This window comes from Gastrolobium bilobum, unplaced genomic scaffold (assembly GCF_033153095.1).
Source record: "Gastrolobium bilobum isolate Gb01-03AN ecotype WA unplaced genomic scaffold, APGP_CSIRO_Gbil_v1 utg1162, whole genome shotgun sequence".
Classification (NCBI taxonomy): domain Eukaryota; kingdom Viridiplantae; phylum Streptophyta; class Magnoliopsida; order Fabales; family Fabaceae; genus Gastrolobium; species Gastrolobium bilobum.
In genome coordinates, this window is record NW_026898943.1 from 540,136 (window position 1) to 560,841 (window position 20,706).

A 20,706-nucleotide genomic window follows, 5' to 3' on the forward strand; every position below is an offset into this window, starting at 1 on the left:
CAAAGATAAATCTTAAATATCCATTTGGTCACGCGAAATTGGTCGTAAATAATTTATCAACACCGTAACCTTCCTTGAGAAAAAAACAGTATATCCTGCATTAACCAACGATGTTGGTCTTTAATTAAGTGGGCGTGCCTAAAGGAAAAAGGTGGCATGGTAACCCAAATATCTTTACAAGGCAAAAGCAACAAAGAAATAGACATATGAAACAGTAGCATGCTGACGGCAAGATCAATTCATGTGGACAGAATCATAAGAGAACAGCGCGCATTGTGAAGTCCCAAAATGTTAATCAGCCATGCAGAAGATCAATGGAGTCGTTTAAGAGGTGTGTGGCTTCATGATGTGCGAGAGGGTTTGGATAATTATTGCCTTATTGGAATTGAATTTTGAAGCCTGCATTCCATGTTGATAAATCATTGAATTTGATATTTATGGGAAATGAAACGGACTTTTTAATTTAGTTCTTCGTATATAGCTGAAAGATCATGAATTTTAATCATTATTTTGTTGTTCTATTGCTCTTAGCTAAGGCGGTGTACAAGAGAAAAAAGCGGTGTAGATTTATAGTATAGTCAACATAGATGTCCTATCATCTTAATTTCCGATAAAAGAAAAGTGAGAATAAATGATCAAGGTCCGTTTGGATAAGTTTTTTTTTTTCAAAAGTTACTTTTTTTCAAGAAAAAAAGTACTTTTTACTTTAAGTTTGTTTGGATGTCTGCTTTAAAAAAAAATAAAAGTCACAAAAAAGACAAAAGCCTACTTCTTTTAGAAGTATAAAATTTTAACTTAAAAAAAAAAACAGAAATCAAAAGTTAAATATTTTTTCAAAAATTAAATATTTTTATAAAAATATAAAATAGCTTTAACATTTGTAAAAAATACTTTTAAAATAAGAAAGATAACAACTATTTTTTCTGGAAGGCAAAACAAACTCTAAGGAAACATAATAAAAGTTCCTTTGTGGTTATTTGCGGGTTTGGTAATTTGAAGCCAAATTAGGGCTTTCTAGCAGGGAGATCCACCAAAGTGTCACTTATTGAAAAAAAAATTACTCAAATAGTACTTTTTACCAGACTGCCACGTGTCGTAATTCGCTACGACTGGTAGCGAATTACGTTCGCCAATGATTTTGTGACACATGACATATTTTCGCAGAAAAAAGTTAACTAAACATAATTTGTTATTAGTGATAGCGAATTTGGTACGCAATGTGATCACGTGTCACGAAATCATTAGCAAACGTAATTCGCTACCAGTGATGGCGAATTACGTCGTGTGACAATCTGGTAAAAAATAGTATTCGCGTGGCATTTGGATAAAAATCTGTTAACCTAGCATCTGCTTTTTTTCTTTTTCTTTTAAATGCAAAACATCAATTTTGGCATGCGGAATACGTAGCAACAAACTTCAATTCACTCAAACTTAAATGCAGCTCAGAATAGTGTTGCACAATTTTTAAAACGATTAATATTTATCCAACAATATGAGATAATTTCATAACGATATTATTCGAAAAAGAATATAAAATAATTTTAGTAAAATTTATTATATAAAAGAAAGTGAAATTTTTAAAATACTGTATTTTTTTTTCTAAATCTCAAAATATTGGTGGAGATAATTTTATTCTCTATTACTGGAGAAATATTTTTTTCTTTATAAAAATATAATTAAATTCTGTTATTAGGTAACTTTTTATAAGCAGGTTCACCTAACAAGTCCATAGTCGACGCATGCATATAGATAAATACCATGCTGCTACTTTTATAAAATCCCGCCATTTTCATTTAAAAAAAACTTTAGGACTATCAAATCAAATGCATATAAAAATATTTATAAATAATTCATTAACAGAAAAATACGGCAGGATATTGAAACCTTAACTAACTTAATTAATGCAATCCACCCTTACTCATTGTTCCAAACGTTATTAGCAATTCCGTCACTTTCTTCGTCCTTTTTGCTGACACGTATGTCCTTTATTATAGCTAGCTAGTAGTCGTAGATAATAACTGGACTGTACCCGAATATAGGTGTAATAAAGTTAAAATTAACGATGTACAATTGTTTCATAACTTGGGAAGAATGATCATTTTACCACGCTCGACAAAAGCTACTCACGGCAAGTGCACCGATCGTACAAGTAATATAATGATTGAATAAGATATCGTTCCCACAAGGATTATACTCAAGCACTAATTCACTATCGCAAATTTAGTTAGACAATCAAAGTTGTATTTGGAAACAGAATTTGAGTTGAATAATTAAAATATTAAAACTAATTGATTGCAAGAATTAAAAGCAAGAAAGTAAAGATTTGAATAAACTGTTAAAATAAAAACGTAGCTAGGATTTCGATTTCCTTCAATCTCTTTATTATGTTTGAAGTCCTTCTTTACGTTAATCGTCCTTAGTATCAATCTAATCAATTCTTTCGCATGTCATTAGAGCTCAATCTCTTGTTACCCTAAAATCTTTACAATCTTGAAAGAACCCTAGTTCCCCGATTATTCCTCAAGAATGCAAGCATTAAGTTCAAGAATCTTAAAGATTACGCAAATCCTATGTCTATCCCTAGAATCATAACGTTTACGATGAAGTTATCAGATATGGATCACACACCAACATCCCTATTGTCATGCATTTACCTATGATCATTATATAAGATTCAAGCCTATATAAAGCATTAAAAACAGATAATTTCATTCATGATATAAAGGAAAATTAACATAGCAAATTGTTCAAAACATAATAAAGATCTTGAATTCCATCTAACCCTAACTACTAAAAGATTTAGCCGGACATAGCAAAATCAAGAACAGAAGAAAATAGAAAAGCTCCTCCAAACTCCATAGATGATTGGTGAATCTTCAATATCTCCAGTGCAAACTTGATTTCGATCCGTCTCCGCTGCTCACGAACATGAACCGAGTGTTTCTCCGCGTTCCCTCTGCCTCCAAGCACCAAGAGTTGTTTTGCAATGTGAAAAGTTAATTAATTCGGGTCCCCAATGGTGCTTTTATTGGCCAAGAGTTCGTATCCTAGTAGAAAACTCGAATGAGCCTAAGTTGGATCTTTCGGGGCGCTTAAGCTTGCTTCAGGAGCTTAAGCCCCCTAGGACGGTGATGGCAAAGTTCGCGTTGCGCGCTTAAGCGCGCTCCTCGACTTGAAATTTCCTTCTTGGTCCGCGCTTAAGCCCTGAGTTGGGGGCTTAAGCGCCCAGAGGCAGTGGCTATTGTGTTTTTAGGGAGCTTAAGCTTCAGAATGGGGCTTAAGCTCTCTCTGCTAACAACTTGATCAGATCTTCAATCTTCTTGTTTTCACCTTGATTCATCTTCTTTTCTGATTTGATCTCCCTTTATCCAAATCTTCATATTTGAATCTCTTTGTCATCAAATCCCTTAAAATTAGCAAAGATAATTCATTTAATTAATTATTCATAAAATTCATGATTATCATATTAAACCCTAGTTTTTGACTTGTTCAACCTAATAATTTATATTAATTTAGTCCATAAAATAAGATAAACTCAAGGTTTATCAAACAATTCCCAGATTTAAACATTGATGTCCTCAGCAATTAATTAGAATAAGACCGTGGGAAAGTTTGGAGATAACTAGTCATGCTTAATGAATAAAAGACAGAAAACTGATCAATAATGAGATATCCAAGTATTCCATTTAATCACAATGATACATCGAGTTCAAACATACATTCAAATTCGCTAGTCATAAAATCATAACATAAGTTCTCAAAATAAAGAGTAGTTTAATTCAGATCCACAACACCCTCTCACTGGATTTTTATTTATTCACTCATACTCGATGTTTAAGGGTATGCGTTTCACTCTTACTTCACTGAATTAACACTACCATAAGCTTGTTTATATTCTCTCTCCACAATCTAATGGATATACAAAGTCAATCAAGAGGTCTTTATTAAGGTTGTAACGTGGCTTAGGTATAAAGAAAGAAATTATCTGGGTAAGTGGCTTGAGATTATTGATCATGATTCAATTTCAAAGAGGAACCAACATAATTGTTCAACATAAGCATAAAATTCTTTGTTTGCTTTTTCTTCTTTTCTTCTTTCACTTACTAATATAATTATGAGTCTTTTCTTTCTTTTCCTTTTGTTTTTCTTTTCCATTTTTGTACAGATAAACAGTTCAACCTTTTTCTTTTCTTTTCTTTTCCACCACTTTTTGTCTTTTTCCTCTTTACACCTTTTCTTCCATACACTAGAGTTTGATTTTCTCTTTCTGTTCCAATCATATGTAGTTCCTCATTTAATTTTGAAAATTAATCAGTTCAGGTGAAGATGTATGGAGTGACTATTCATAATATGTGATCAATGAATAAATAGGCCTAGGCTCAAAGGTGATCAATGAATAAAAAGACTAAATTAATAAACTTTTAAGGAATAAAAAATGGTTTTCACTTAAAACCCCATGCCATAGGTCTACATTCCACCTATACTTAATTTGTCTTTTTTTTTTTGTTTGGTAAATAATTTATCTCTTTATTCACAAATTCAAATCTGATGTCTATTTCTCCCAATTTTACCTTCTATGGTTAATCTATGATCTATTACTTTATTTTTTGGCTTTAAATATATATATATCCTTGCCTATTGCTTTTTTATTCATTTCTCTCCTATATTCTTTTTCTAGTTAGTCTGTACGTATTTTTAATTTATAATTTTTTGTCTTCAATAATAAAAGCTTTGTTAAGACAAGATAAGTATTTGAGTTACAGGGTAATTTTTTGTTTTGTTAATTATTTAATGATCATTTTATATGCTAAATATATATAATAACATTAAATTTATTTTAAAAACTTATGTTTGATACGCGTACAATAAAGTTAGAAAAATAAAAGGCATGAGTTTTTTTTTTGTCATGCACAAAATTATATTACATTATTTAGTGTAATAAAATTTTAAAATTGTATAGTCTTAAGGGATAGGATCATTTGATATTGGTGTGAAATTAAAAAGTTTGATACCAAATGTCAATTTGACGGTTATAATTTATTAAAAATTAATAATTAATTAATAGATATAACCCAGTATATTATAATTGTTAAATTCATGAGAATCGACATTTAAGATTTGGTGCCAAACTTTTTAGTTTGACGCGTGTGTCAAATAATCTTGCCTCCTTTCTTAAATAGCTTTTTATTTATGGAATATGATATTGTTATTATCAAATAATGTTATTAACAATATTACTATCATATCTTAACCAATAATTTTTGCCAACCAACGGATATCATTTATTGCAATTAATAATTAATTAATGAGTTTGATTTGTCAAAATAATAACCGTTGATTTGCGAAAAACAACGATTAAGATATGGTAGTGACATTGGTATTAATATTATTTGATAGTAATAATATCTTATCCCTTTATTTAATGGGTTTGTTTTTTCTAAAGTTATTTTAGATAACTTTATCTAATGTTCACCGAAACAACGTCGTTTTGGGACGAAAATCATGGTGTTTTTATAATTTTAATTTATTTCAGGGTTATAATAGTCTTTATTATTCTAATTTTTTAATTTTTCAACTCCAAAACGGCGTCGTTTCGATGAATATTAGACAAAGTTGTCTAAAGTAACATTAGATATTTTTTTTCCTTATTTAATACTTAAACTATTTTGAAAATAAAATAAAATATTATTTTCTTAAGCTGAAAATTTTAAATCAGTGCCTATAATAATAGTATATTGAGTGATGATTTTCATCTCTCACCATTATTAATATTTATAGATAGGTCGTTTACCAAAAAGAATAAAAAATATTTATAGATAGGTCCAATGCCTATCGATGGAGGCCCATGGACCCAATCACGCTAAAGTAACCGGGCCTAGAGTGGTGACATAGAACGCTTTAAAATGAAGATACAACAGCAGAATCTGCCCCCTCCGCTGTGCAGATGCTGAATAATTAAAGAAACTTGATCTATTGAATATAAGCTTTGCAAAACAGGCTCGGTACGCCAGGACATACTTATAACCTGCCTAGCCCGTCCCGTTTAATCTGTTGGGCCGAATTTTTTGGTTTTAGGTTCGGCCAGTATGGTGGGTTGAATTTTTCAGTTCACTATAAAGGTAGGGTGTGGGGGTTAACTTATTTTTTTATCAGTTAATAACCCTGCCCTATCCTCTTTGTCACCTCAAAGTTAATAAAGATTACATTATACTGACCAGGTGAATCTTCAAATGAGGAAGAAGATAACCGTTGAATAGGCTACAACCGTTAAAATAAATTAAATAAGATAAGTTAATCAATAGATTCAATATAGTTAAGATTTAAATGGGGACAAGTCTACAGAACACAGTAATAAACTTAGCATAAAGAACCAAGGTATACACTTACACACAAATTACTACTCCCTAGTAATCAAGTGTGATTGGGGAGAAAAAAAAAATTGAAAAGTAAATAAATAAATAACTAAAAAATATAACAATTTTTTATTTCTTTTTTTCATTTGTATATCAATTTCACCAGAACACATTTTTACTAAATTTTTTTAAAAGGAAGCAAATATATTATTTATAGAAAATTTGCATTCTTTATTTTTTGATAAGATAAAAAAAATTAATAATGACATAATGCACATGTTTATTTTGGTATATAAATAATAGATTTTATAAGAGTTATGTTGTAGGAAAAGTGATTGTGTAATGTTATGGAGATTTGTTTTGCGTGTCTTAGTTTTTTTTTTTTTGCTTCAAAAAGTGTAGGCTCCACAAAATGTTGTGTGCGTAAGAAATTTTTTTGTGTCATGTGACATGATATATGCAAACCCCATAAATAATTAATGATAATGATAGCAAATGCTCTGCATAATAGAGTAGATATATTTCAATCCAAGAAAAAAAGATATTATATAAAAGTGGAGAGAAACGTGAGAGGTGATATACTTATATCATATATTGTTTAAGTTAATTAAGCCAAAGAAAAAAAATTATTATAAAAAGTAGTTATTACTTATAAGTCCTCAAGAAGTAAGTTGAATGAGTAGAAGGCACTTTGATCACTACCGGAAAAAATAAGAAGATGCATCAAACTCAAGAGGAGAAGAAAGATCTAAAGTTGCACAAAATAAACTCATCTATGAGATTGATTTCGAGAATATTTTCATTCTTGAACATATCTTCCACATGTTCTAGACCAATCGAGTCATAAGTTTCGTATGCTTATTATGTTGTTTGAGTGCTTAAATCATAATTGATCCTTCAATCATTAATTTTTTGGGAATTCAAGTGTACGTGATAACATCTCATATTGTAAAGAAATTGACTAAGTATGAAATATATAAATAAAATAATCCATAAACTTTAAAGTTTTAGGTTGAGATCAATAGCGGACCTAAGGGATGGATGAGCCGTCGCCCCTTCCTAAACTTTAATTTTTTTCTATTATGTTGTAAAAGATAACGTGCAAAGATTAAAAGATTGACAAGAAGAAGAGAAGCACAAGATTTTACTTGGTTCAGAAACTAGGGTTAGCTAGTTTCCTACATCCAAAGGTCAAGAAGGGATTAAACTCGCTGGCACTTGCACTATAAAAGAATAAGAGTACAAAATAGTACACACAAAAGGTCAAGAAACAACAAATTGCAAATATAACCCAAAAACCCTAAATTCGAAAAACCTTACCCCCCAAGAACAGTTCAAGATCAGATCTATACCACAGATACCGGGCTTTTTGACCACTATAGCCTTTTTTTTAATAATTAATTATCAAATTGACCCTATTTATAAACTATTTCAAAAATTTAACCTCTCCAGAAAACATAACACTAATCTGCCCTTGTTTGACCGTTGACCATGAAGCCTACCCGGGTACATCCCTACCTACCCGGGTATATTTTGAATTTTTTTACCTACCCGGGTACACTCCTCCCTACCCGGGTATATTCTTGAATCTGAAAAAATGTTTGAATTATTTACCCGAGTAGAGAGGGGTGTACCCGGGTAAATAATCATACATTTTTTTGCAGTTTCTACTTTCTACATATATCGTGCCTTAGTTTGGTTTCTGAGAAATTCCAAGAAGGCTAGTAGAATGTTTTCGCTTATTTCATCTTGTTTGTGTGTATGTAGTTGTTCTACGCGTGTACTCTTTACTCTATTCTGCTGTATACACGTTCCTACTTTGGAACTTTGTGCTGTGATTCTGTAAATGAATCTGCTGATTCAGAATTTGTCTTTCTCGTTTGATTCTATTCGGCCTTAATCATTGTTTCAGTGATAAAAAGATGACCTTTTTTTCTTCAGCTATTGAGCGGTTAATCTGCTAATCCATCTTTCTGATGCTAACAACTCATCATGATGCGTCACTGCTTACAACTAGAAAAAGATTAAACAGAAACAACCCTATTTCCTTTCTTTGTTCCTCTCAACCCCCCCCCCCCCCACCTTCCCCTCCCCTTTTTATTGACTGAATATGTGAAAGTATTTTTGCTGCTTTTCAATTAACCCCAGCAGCCAAAATGGAGATTGAAATATTATGCTTTTTACTTTCTGCTGATTGCTGCCAAAAATTTCTTTAACTGAATTATTTGAGTATGATTATTTACTCGGGTACACCCCTATCTATCCGGGTAAATAATTCAAACATTTTTTCAGATTCAAGAAATATACCTGGGTAGGGAGGGGTGTACCCGGGTAGGTAAAAAATTTCAAAATATACTCGGGTAGGCTTCATGGCGGTCAAACAGGGACAGATTGGTGTTATGTTTTCTGGAGAGGTTAAATTTTTGAAATAGTTTATAAATAGGGTCAATTTGGTAATTAATTATTAAAAAAAGGCTATAGTGATCAAAAACCCACAGATACCACCGGCATACAAATCATACCAGGACCCTCTTATCCCAATTGAAACAAAGCTAGCTTTAGCTACACGCACAATTGCTCCAAGAAATCGAAGGTACTTCAGACACGAATGACCTTCCAGCAACCACCATCAAGAGACTGCTTCTTGATTGTAACACCACTTGAAATCACAAGAGAAACAAGCCCAGAAACAAATAAGAACTAGCTTTCACAGTAGCACAAGGGTTAGAAAGTACACACTGAGTTTCTAGAGATGAAACTGGAGTAGAGAGCAAAAAGGTATTTTCATGAATGAAGGGAAAACTAATTAGAGAGAGTAAAGTGAGCTTATGAAAAATAACACTTTGATGCAAAGTATATGAATACAAAAAATGCACCGTTTTAGTAAAGCCAAGAGAAAATATAAAATTACGCATACTGCCATGTATATAAACAATGCACAAACGTGGGTGTTTATGGAAATATACACAACATATTATTATATGTATAAAATAATTATTTTTAATAATAAATTATTAGTGTTGATGATTAGCCTCATGCCTCAAAAATAGTTAATCACTCTTATTAATTTTAATAATGATTTAACTTTTATGTTTTATTATTGCCCCTCGTCATAAAAAATTCTATAAGTTAAAATATTATGTCTGACTCACATTGTTGTTGTGCAAACAATGATTGCCTGGCAGACAAGAAACAACTGCATGCAATCTCGTTTAAGCTTCAACACACATAAAAAGGTTTTGTTAGATGCGAAGCGTCCTCTTGTGAAGCTTAGAGCCTCATTAGATGAGCTTTTGGAAAAATAACTTTTTTGAGTTGCTTTTTTCAGAAGTCAAAGTTATTTTGCATTTGGATGCAATATTTAAAAAATACTTCTAACTAAAAATGTCATTTCGATGTTAAAATAAAAAAAACACTTTTTAAATGTAAAATTACTATTGTGTCCTTTTATATATTACTTTACGCAACTACTCAGCGTAGAAGCTCAGTCGCAGTGCTCACTTAAAGAGGGAAACGAAGTGCTCTGGAGAAGGAAAAAAGTGAGAAGTGTTATGAGGCTTAAGGGGTATCTTGCTATCGAAGAACCTGGGTGTGAAGAGTTCGAGCAAAAGCTAAATGGATATATGATTTGATGTAGACTTGGTTCTCAGATTGTATGCAAATAACACAATCAGATTTTTTTTTTCATCTCTCTCTTGTTTTTCTCTCGATAGTTCCCTTTGTCACATCTAGGGTTTTTTTTCATCTTTTCTTGCTACTCTTTTTGTGAGTGATTCCATGAGAGCAGGTGTTTGTGAGAGTAAAATATGTGGTTCTTCCATAGATTGTTGATACCATGCGCTGAGAGAGTGAGGTTTTTGTGGGCATTGTGACGAAGAACAATGAAAGATGTCGAAGGACCCGAACGTGATTCACTTGCTTTTGGATTCTACTTTTTCCAAAAGTCAAAATTTTTAACTTTTGAAAAAAGTCAAATTTTAATGTTTTTTATTGACTTTTACTTTTTTCAAAAGTCAACATCCAAACACTCAAAAAATTACAAAAGCACTTTTTTTTGTAAAAAAAAAAGCTACTTCTAAAATATAGAAGCCCATCTAAACACTCTTTTAGTCCGAATTGCTAGTCTGTTGTGGAAGAATCTCCATAATGTATAGTGGACTCCACTGTAAACATGGAAGAAATTAAATTAAGGCAATGTGTTATTAATCATATTATATATATGGGGTAGGATCCTTTGACACCAGTGTTAAATTTAAAGTTTGACACCTCATCTGAGAGACGTTAGATAAAAAAAAATCATCGACTCTGATTTATAAGCATGTGACACCATTGATTTTTTTTATCTAACGACTCTCAAATGAGGTGTAAAACTTTAAATTTGACACTGGTGTGAAATGATTCTATCCCCTTATATATATATATATGAACCATGTTTTCTTTTTGTTACTTCAATCCCAAATGGGAACATTCTGCACTTAATTAGGAATGAAATGTAAAATATTAATGAAGCTATATATATCTTCTCCTGAAAACGTATATTAAACATGTTCTGTCCTAAGGATAGAGATGTCTAGTCCAGAGGCTGATATATTGATTTTGAATCTAAATGCTCTCTCAGATGTCCATGGATTAGATACTTTTGAGTGTAGTGGATCACTGGGCACTGATAATAACGAAATTAGTCAAAAGGTGGTGTGTGTGCATAGTGACAACATAATAATAAAGAGAGAATATGTGTCCATACTTATAGGTTTTACCTCTTATTTATAAGATTTATGGGTAATGGAATTCTGAACCTTTGGTGCCTCCTCTGAAAGCTCTTCTCCAGGTTCATTGTTGTCGTATTAATGATTAATATCTTAGTTTAATATTTTCCTTTAGTTGCATTAATTTTCTCTTTCTTTTTGCCATTATTGAGCCTTATATAGTATAGACCTCTTACATGGGTCCGAACAAAACCAAATTGACATTACGAAGAGTTGAGATTCCAGGAATAAAACAGTCCTACCTCTTGTGCCTTGTTGTATACGTTGGGGGGTAGAGTTAGCAACTAGCAAGTAATCATTAAGCAATAAAATATAAAAAATAAAAAAATTGAATATTATAAGTGGGATAAAACATCTATATTTAGGCATATTCATATTTTATTTTCTTGTTCAGACACATATATAAAATATGAATATGCCTAAATATTTCTCAAATAAACTTTTAAATTATTTCCATATTTTCCTATTTCTATAATTTAAACCTCTAATCCAATCCTACCACCCTTACCACAAAAGAAATATTCGACTGTGTCCATGAATAATGAACACTGCTGATGACTGACATTTTACCATAAGACTTGAGTTTTTCGTAGGCATCCTTTTAGTACTTGTGTGGACATTCTCCCGTGCTGTATGGCTTTAATGCATGGTGGAAAGGGATTATTATGTGTGTCTCGACTTTATCTACAAATCAACATCTAACTCATCAGGCCAAAAGGAAAATCCAACATTATGCCTCCAAAGTCTTATTCAGGAATCAAGAGTCACTATTTTGATTCTCAAAAGCCTTAAACCAAAAACAAGCGGAATGTGACTCTGTCCTCCAATTCCAACCCCATGCTATTGCTGGGCTAGTTGCTACATGGAAAAGGTTATTTTGTTTTCGCTGTATTCCAAGTAATTTTTTTTTTTTTTTTGTATGAAAAATTTAATATAAGTTGAATATAGTAAGTAAAATTCACATAGCATAACTTTTTCACAATATATTGTTAAAACAATCAAAAACCGACTATTAAGAAGAGAGACGAGAAGGAATATGCTTTTGATCAATATTATTACTGTCAATCTGTCACACGAGCATTCTTTGGTATTATTGAAATATGTATTCCTTTATTAAAAATAAAAAAATATAGGACTTAAGTGAGAATAACCATAAAACGGTGAGTAAAATGGAAAAAATTAGTTTCATTATTTATTTTTTTCAAATTTAGTAAAAGATATATCTGAGTCTTCAGTATTATGGGAGTATGAAAGATATTTTCCTATCACATGTTCAATAGCATATAAACCAAGTGTTCGGTATAAACATTAAAGGGTTAATATGATTGAGTACTGTATGAGTCTGATCCTCTATTAACTTGTTTATGATACTTATATAGGTCCTAGTTAACGGTTACTAATGATCATGGGTAGTTAACAATGGGATGGTTATTGAGATCGTGGCATTGCCAACACGTGAGAATAAATCGTGGGTTAGGGCTTCTATATTTCGAACTCCAATTCCGGATTTCGTGTATACGAGTTCAGAACCTGTCGGGTTACCTTTTCCAGGTAGGGACCTCTCGGTTATACTTAATTAAGTCTATCTGAGTTACAAATCCAGAAATCAAGTAATTTTAATAAAAATAATAATAATATTAGGCTAAAGTGTGTGTCATTTTAAAGGATGTAAAGTTATGTCATTTTAAGAGAGAGAAAGAAATAGATAAAGGTGGAGAGAGAGTTGACAAAAAAAAATAAAGATGTGGGTCTCACATCTTTGTGAGAGTGAAATGATATAAGTTGTGTTATTTAAAAGGATAAACATTTTTCCCATAATATTATTGTATGGAAGTAATAATATTAATCAATAATTTTGTTATATGTCATATAATAACATTAAATGATTACTTTAACAAATTTTTACTTTCATTGTTGTATTTATAGTTCAGAAAAATACTACAAAGAAATTATGATCCACGTACGCAAGAATCAGGAAATAAAACTAAATCAATAAATAAAAATACCAAATAAAATCACATAGAAAGAATTTGATAAGGGAAAAACTAATCCAATAGTAACGTTAAAATGAATGGGAAATGTTGTTCGATGGTTGCGTTAATATCAACTAATTTACGCGGAGTATCGTTACCATTTACCATTAAGAGCATGATTTTTTTTTTTAAATAGAACACACTATGTAATATTCACTATGTAATATTCATTCATTTGCTCTTTCAGACGGAATTTTTTATTGTTATTCAGATCACCGTGGTCCTTTTCCTTAAAACTTGACATTTGGATTAAATTTTTCTTTTTTTCTTTTTTTCCCTTCCTCCTCAACTTTTTCTCTCTTTTTGTCACCTCAGTCCCACCTAACATTTTTTGGTCCGAGTGCACACTAATTCAGCTCCTTTGAGACAAATTAGTGTGAATATGATAAAGTATTCACACTCAGTTTATTCATTCTTATTCTTTTTATCCTTTCTTAATTACAATTTATCACATTATTTCTATACTTTTTAAAATTTTATCTCCATTTTTTTTTCTCTTCTTGTATTCTTTTTTAAAAATAAAATAAAATTATATCTATAAATAAATGAATATGTTATTTTACATACTCTTTTTATGCCATCTTAATTATCACTCTTCAACACCTTTAGATTAGAATCTTAATTAATTTTTAAATTTTTCTCTTCTCTTAAGATTTTGATGTAATGATATTGAAGAATAATAAATAAGATAAAAATAAGTAAAATAACTTATCTCATGAACAAATGATTGTGTTTTTTTTCAAAAGGAAAAGACAAATCAAAATCATGCTTGTATGCCAACCAAACAAGATCAGAGAATTAAGATCTGATTGATATACTGTTTCTAGTTAGTTAAACATGGGTCACATCTAGCGCTATCAAAGACAGACTCGAAAATATCTTATTGTTGTGGGACCATATTGGGGATTGCGGGAGGTGAAAGATCCATGAGAATACAGGGCCTCATATTTTCGGTATTTAACTAAGGCCCGAATTTCTTACCACACGAGTCTCGTGGGCCCTTCGGCATCCGCTAAACAAATTAATTTTACTCTTCGAAGCGTGGCTGCTATCCCCAACAGTATGTTGTTGTGTCCATACTCTGCACTCATGTTGGGCCCTTTGTTACCCCTAGCCGAGGCAAATATGGGCCCAAATGGAATGGGACCACCCTACTTAATTATTAAAGCCCAATCTAATCTCAAGGCTTATGACCCAAACAAAAAAAGAAGAATTATTCCTTAAACAACTTTTAGATGCACGCTGTTTAGAGGGGTTGGCATATCCGTCAAGTTGTTAGGCCACACATCATTCCCCAGGGACTAAACATTGCATTATCATGGGAACAGGAGCGATTAGTTTGAATTGAATTTTATGGGCAAGAAGATCAATTCCTCCGCCAAAGAGGCTTATGAATTAAAAACGGCTTGCGTAACAATTTTATATTGCACGTCTTTTCGGATTATAGTATATTCTCAAAAACATTGCAACGATTTAAATAACGTGACCTCGCTAAACTGTAAATTAAAGGGGAGAAAATAACTTTTGGATCAAACTTCGTGTCAAATATGCATTTGCCCTTTTTGACTATACGAAAAATAAGGAAGGTGTTCCAAATGCATATCCATTTTGATTTTAATTAGGATAGACTCCACCAATATTCTTTTCTTTCCCTTCTTATCAAATTCTAAATAGAAGATTATCAACTATATTTTTTATTTTGGAACAATTCCCAATCCGCAATCTCTCATGGAGGGTGCAAACAAACAAATTCCATTATCCCCACTGTTCAATGGTGCAGGGCACACGCTTCTTTTAGGTGTTACCAATAGCCACTTCCCAATGGATACTTGTATATAATTAACAAAAAGAAAAGTATTTCACGTTAACAAAATGGGAAATGTTATAGTTACTACCTTTTTTTCTTACTACTTTTTACTAACAAATCTTAATCGTTGATTTTCGTCAATCTAACGGTTATAATTTGTTGGGTCACACTTATTAATTAATTATTAATTTTAATAAATTATAACCGTTAGATTGACGGAAATCAAATGTTAAGATTTGATAGTAACAAGTAATAAGAAAAAATTATTTGTCACATAGACAAAAATCAGGAGTGAATCCCATCATATTTTTCTCTCTCTACTAAACATGTTTTTTATCTCTTTGATTTTGTCTGTGTGACAGAAACAATATTCTCTGTCTTTAAAGCAGAAATATTTTTCTCATTAACAAAGTATTCTTATAAGTGCAGCTTGATTTTGAAAGAGGAATTAGACATTTTGATTAAAAAATTACCATACACGTTTTGCTGTATTGAAAACTAAAATAGCCTTTCAGATAAATTAAAAAAAAGACCAAAAAATCCATGTGATTAGATTTTATTAAAATCAAAACTATCTTTCCTTTTTTTAACAACAATGGTATAGACCAACGCTATACAAGGAAGTCCCATGTGCAGGTGCAATGTGTATCAATGGGGGTGGTGTTTGAATGGCTACAATGGATCTCCAAGTTAACAAAGCAACAACTCATGAAATATTAATATTATGTGTGTATAGTGGAGAAGAGGGGGGGTATTTATAAGTTCCAATCTGTAGGAGATTAAGCTAAGTCAACTATTATGGAGAAGAGCCAGTTGCAGCCTCTGTCTGCATTGTAGCAGCTGATGTGCAGGGAAAAGCATAAAAAAAAGGCATTTTGGGTGCCTATGTAGGCAAGAAGGAATGGGGTGTATCCCAAGTAAGACATTCTGACGTCTTGCGTTGGGGATCCTACTGCATGGGTGCTAATACGGTAGCACTATTCAGGTAGGGCAGAGGTGACTTAGACTCATTATACTAGACCAGCCTTATTGCGCCAGCCAGAACAATATCCTTGGGGTATATTTGGTTATTTAATTTGTTTGAATTTTTTTGGGTAAATTTTGTTTAAGAGTTTAAAATCAAACAAACAGGAAAAAAATGTTTTATATTCAAAAAATAACATATATTCTAGAGATAATCTCTCATTTCAAGTAATGAAAATTCTCACTTAAAACTTTCCATTCTTTTCATATGTGCCTGTTATTATTGCTATAAACATGAACTTCCAGATAGTGGCTATTCATCAGGAACTGTTGAGTGCTTGTTCTCTTTGATTTTGATAGTATTTTAGTGTTAAGATGGTGTTGTCTTGTGTCTTGAAGGCATCCATGTGCCATCTTTCTAGGACTATCATTGTTCTTACAAAAGAGTCGGGTAGTCAGGATGATATGTTGAGGATTTTTCCTTGGCCCGCCTCAATAATGTGAGTTCTGTAGGTGCAATTGGATCTACGGAAACATTTAAACCGTTGTGGATTGAGATGCAACAGATCATTAACATCCTAATTTAACTATTGTTGCGCATATCTGTGTAGTATCTCTTCATGTATTGTTCTCCTTTACATGAACAATCTCCTTGAGGTTGGCTAGTGGTAGATCGTCCAGACTGTCTCAAGGGGGATAAGGTTGGTGTGTAGGCACTTTCTCACTATCTAAGAGATGACCTTACCTCAACCTCTACAACCACGCAGTGAAGACTAGAGAGGCTGATGACTATAAGTGTAAAATATACATGGGTTCCAAGAAACCTTAACCCTAAGCTGGATAAACTCTAGATTTCTTGGACTCTTCTTACACACTAGGACCAATTGATTTTAGTGCAAGAGCAAAACCCAACAATCTCTCACTTACTCTTAAGTACAAACTTGAGCCTAAAGTCCAATACCATGTAACTCACTAGTCGTCATCAACTAAAAATGCTCCATCTCATATCTCAAGCTAGCTTGTGGATCTACCAACTGTTATTAATCAAGGCTCCTGATAATCAATAAATGATTATCTAATTCGATGCTACTCCACTAAAAGCCCAAACTTGAACTGCAAGATTAATAACACGTATAACATGAATATGCATCGCCCTTTTGTAGAATGTCAATAATTGATTGATGAGTTTTCTGTTACTCAGTCAATTATTTATTCCCTTAACTGTGATAGTTTCTCTAATGGATTATATGCACTGACCAGTGTCTTCAATATCCAGGTATCGAAATATATCAAGGGGACATATCCTACAAATTCCATATTTTTATCTCATAAATACTGATAATCAAATAATCTCATTTTCAAAATACCAAGTTATTGATCGTCAATAGATCAGACCTCACCCATTGGTAAATCAAAGAATGAAAAATATTTAATTACCTATTTAAAATAAACTCAGGATTAAGAGCAATCACATAACTATAGTTAACTGAAGATTTGATATCTTATGACAGAAAAATAACTTTAATCAAATCTTTCTTTGATATTTTCAATGCGAATGTTAATTTACACCAATACTTTACAATGATTCAGACAAAATCATTTCATAGAATATTGCAGACTAAATAAAGTGCCCAACTTTATTTAACAGTTGTGAACCAATTCATCAATCGTGAGAACATATGATCATATCCTCTATGAACATATCCAAATGATCATATACTCCACAATTGATCCGGACCTTAATGTTTGTAAATTGTGTGCACAAAATAATAAATCATATCTCATATGTAAAATTCAAAAAATGATTAAATTATTTCATTATCTTACTCCAAGAGCACAATGAATAGAATATCGCTTACTCGTTTAATACAAGTATGGGACCCTTATAAGACCCAAAGAAGTAACATGCCTCTTGAACACAAGTTCAGACAAACTCTTAGTAATTGGGTCTGCAATATCCACCTCTAATGTTATCTTAGTTTAATGTAAACTTCATAGTTCGAGGTTGATTTTCTTAAGTCAATATCCACTTTAAAAATTGAATTTGTGAAAGTGCATCTTTTCAAGACTCCCACTAGAATATACCAGCATATAATCTCTCGTTCTCCGAAGATACTTGAGTACATGCTTAAAAATAATCTAGTGTTCCTCTAAGTCCAAAATGATATCATCTTACTACTCCCACTGTGTGGCAGATGTCTGGTTTAACGACCAACATGATATGCATAAGATTACGTATTGCTAAAGCATAAGGTATTCTACTCATGTATTCTTCTTTCTTAAGAGTCTTTAGAGGTTACTCCTTAGAAAGATAATTCCACATATAAGAGATATAATTCCCCTCTTAGAATTTTCCATGTTGAACTTTGGCAAGAGCTTTGTTAATGTAAGTAGCCTAAGGTGATGTCAACAACTTATTCTTCTGGTCTCAGTAGAGTTTTATACCAAGAATATATTGGCTTTGTAACACCCCGTATATATCCGGTAGTGTTATCATTACATCGTATTAAGCTACGCTTAATTAAAAATACGGAATATTCTTTTTCTTTTCAATTATGACGTCATTATCAATTACCAACTTGATTACTTAATCAATTTCATAAAATATCGCCTGAATGTAAATTGCAATAAGACATCTACTGAAATACCTCAATATATAAATAAAGTGAGTATCTAAATCACAGATCTACATCACATAGTCCGGACAACATCCTGATACTTTATTACAACTCCAAATCAAACTAAGACATAACTAGTCTATGTGTCATGGATAATTCCCCTGCTCACCAAATCAACAGTGTCTCAACAAGATAATCATAAACATAAATGAAGCTCAAAGCATAAAAGCAGCATGCATATCCAGCACCCAACAAGTCAGCATATAATATCTAACTCAGCTCCGGCCTCCTGCCGCCTGAGGTCTCAACATTACCCGAACCTGAAATAAGCATTCCCCAAACGTGGGGTGAGATCTCTAAACCAGAAATCTCAGTAAGACAAGGGGACCTCAAGGATCTTCCACCCCAAGCTCACTTACATGTGCAATATAAGTTCTAAAAGCATTTATATCAATATCAGTTCAAAAACTATGCAGTGCAACATATATTCATGCCATGTGTGCTTAAACTATTCTACTGGCCAGAGAAATGTAGTAATACGTCTATCACCCACAGTAAGTACAAGGAACATCGCTTGCATCTCACCCATAGCCTCACCATCTTGTATGTACCATATACTCAGGCTTACCGTATAGGTGGAACACCACATACATATCATAAAGGCACTCACATATAACAGTTCAATAGCATTTATCAAAACAATACATGAAAACAACATCATACATATAACCATCCCCCCATGGGACATGGTGAAACCAACAATGGCTAAACCGAGGACACGAAAGCTTACCTTGCAAGCTCACTATCCAAGCCAAGAGTCCTCACAGCTCAAGTCCAACACACAGCAGATCACAATCTGATATGCACCAATAATAAATCAATAAACATGCACCACAAGCATATAATATTAAGACCACGCCTTCTTATTATGCTTTACGTCTCAAGGCTTCACACAAGCCATAAGCCCTTAATCACAAGATTCTGACTTAGCTCAATTAAAACAGAAGTTCAACTTCATCAATCTAGGGTCCACAAACCCCCAATAGCCTACTGTACACACAACACAGCTACTGTTCTACGAAATCATAGAATATCCGGATATCCCACGGGGACATATCCGGATATCCAGATCCCCATATTCGGATATCAATATCCGGATATTTCACGGGCAAATATTCAGATATTTCGCGACAGAATGCAGTTTCTGCATTTCGCGAAGATATCCTTCAAAGGTTGGGTTTTTACTGATTTTAGACGCTTAAGCATGCATTTCTAAGTGTGTTAAGCATTTCCCAACATTAAGTTATCATCTTAAGCCCATACATGCATCAAGGTTCCCCTTTTAAGCATAAAAACTCAAGTTCAAGGGTGATGACTATACCACAAGCTTGAAACAGCAAAGGGAGATGCTCTTGGAGCTCACTTGAAGCTCTCACAGCCCAGCACACTCAAGGACACGAAAATGGACCAACAAAATGGGTTCTTTCTTCCCAAATGTGACACCTTGAAGCTCAAAAATACCAACTCCAAGCTCCCACTAACAAACTAACCAAAGTCAGAAGCTCAAACCCCCTTACACAGGTTCTCTAACTCAGAAAGGTGACTCTTTTCTGCTCACAAGGCTCACACCCTCAAGACCAAGTGTTTAGGAAGAGGTATCAAGAAGGTAGAAGGTCACAAGGCTTATACAAGAGGGGAGAGAGCACCAAAATAGTGCAAACTGATCAGCCTCCAAGGTATCCACGCATAGAAGTCTGTTTTCTAGGGTTTTGTGCCCTTCAACAGTGTATTTATAGGTCACTTAAGCATTAAACACACAGTATTAACTTTAGTTGCTACGCTTAGTCTTTTAATCCCAAACTTTGGATTCTTAATCTACTCAATTTTACAAGAATTATCATATTTTTCTTATAATTTTCGGAGCACCTTTTCAGTACGCGCTTTTCATAGCCAGTATCAGTTTCTGGCACAGTTCTTATTATTTTGACTTGAAACTCTTTTTACAAGTCCTACATATTATTCTAGTAATTATCATGCACTTATTATTATTTTCCGGGATACTTTTTTGGTACGCATTTATACCGACTAGCAGAACCGGTATATGCACTTTTCTTCCGAAAAGCGACTTTCAGCATTCTTAATCACTTATCATAATTATTAAAGCCT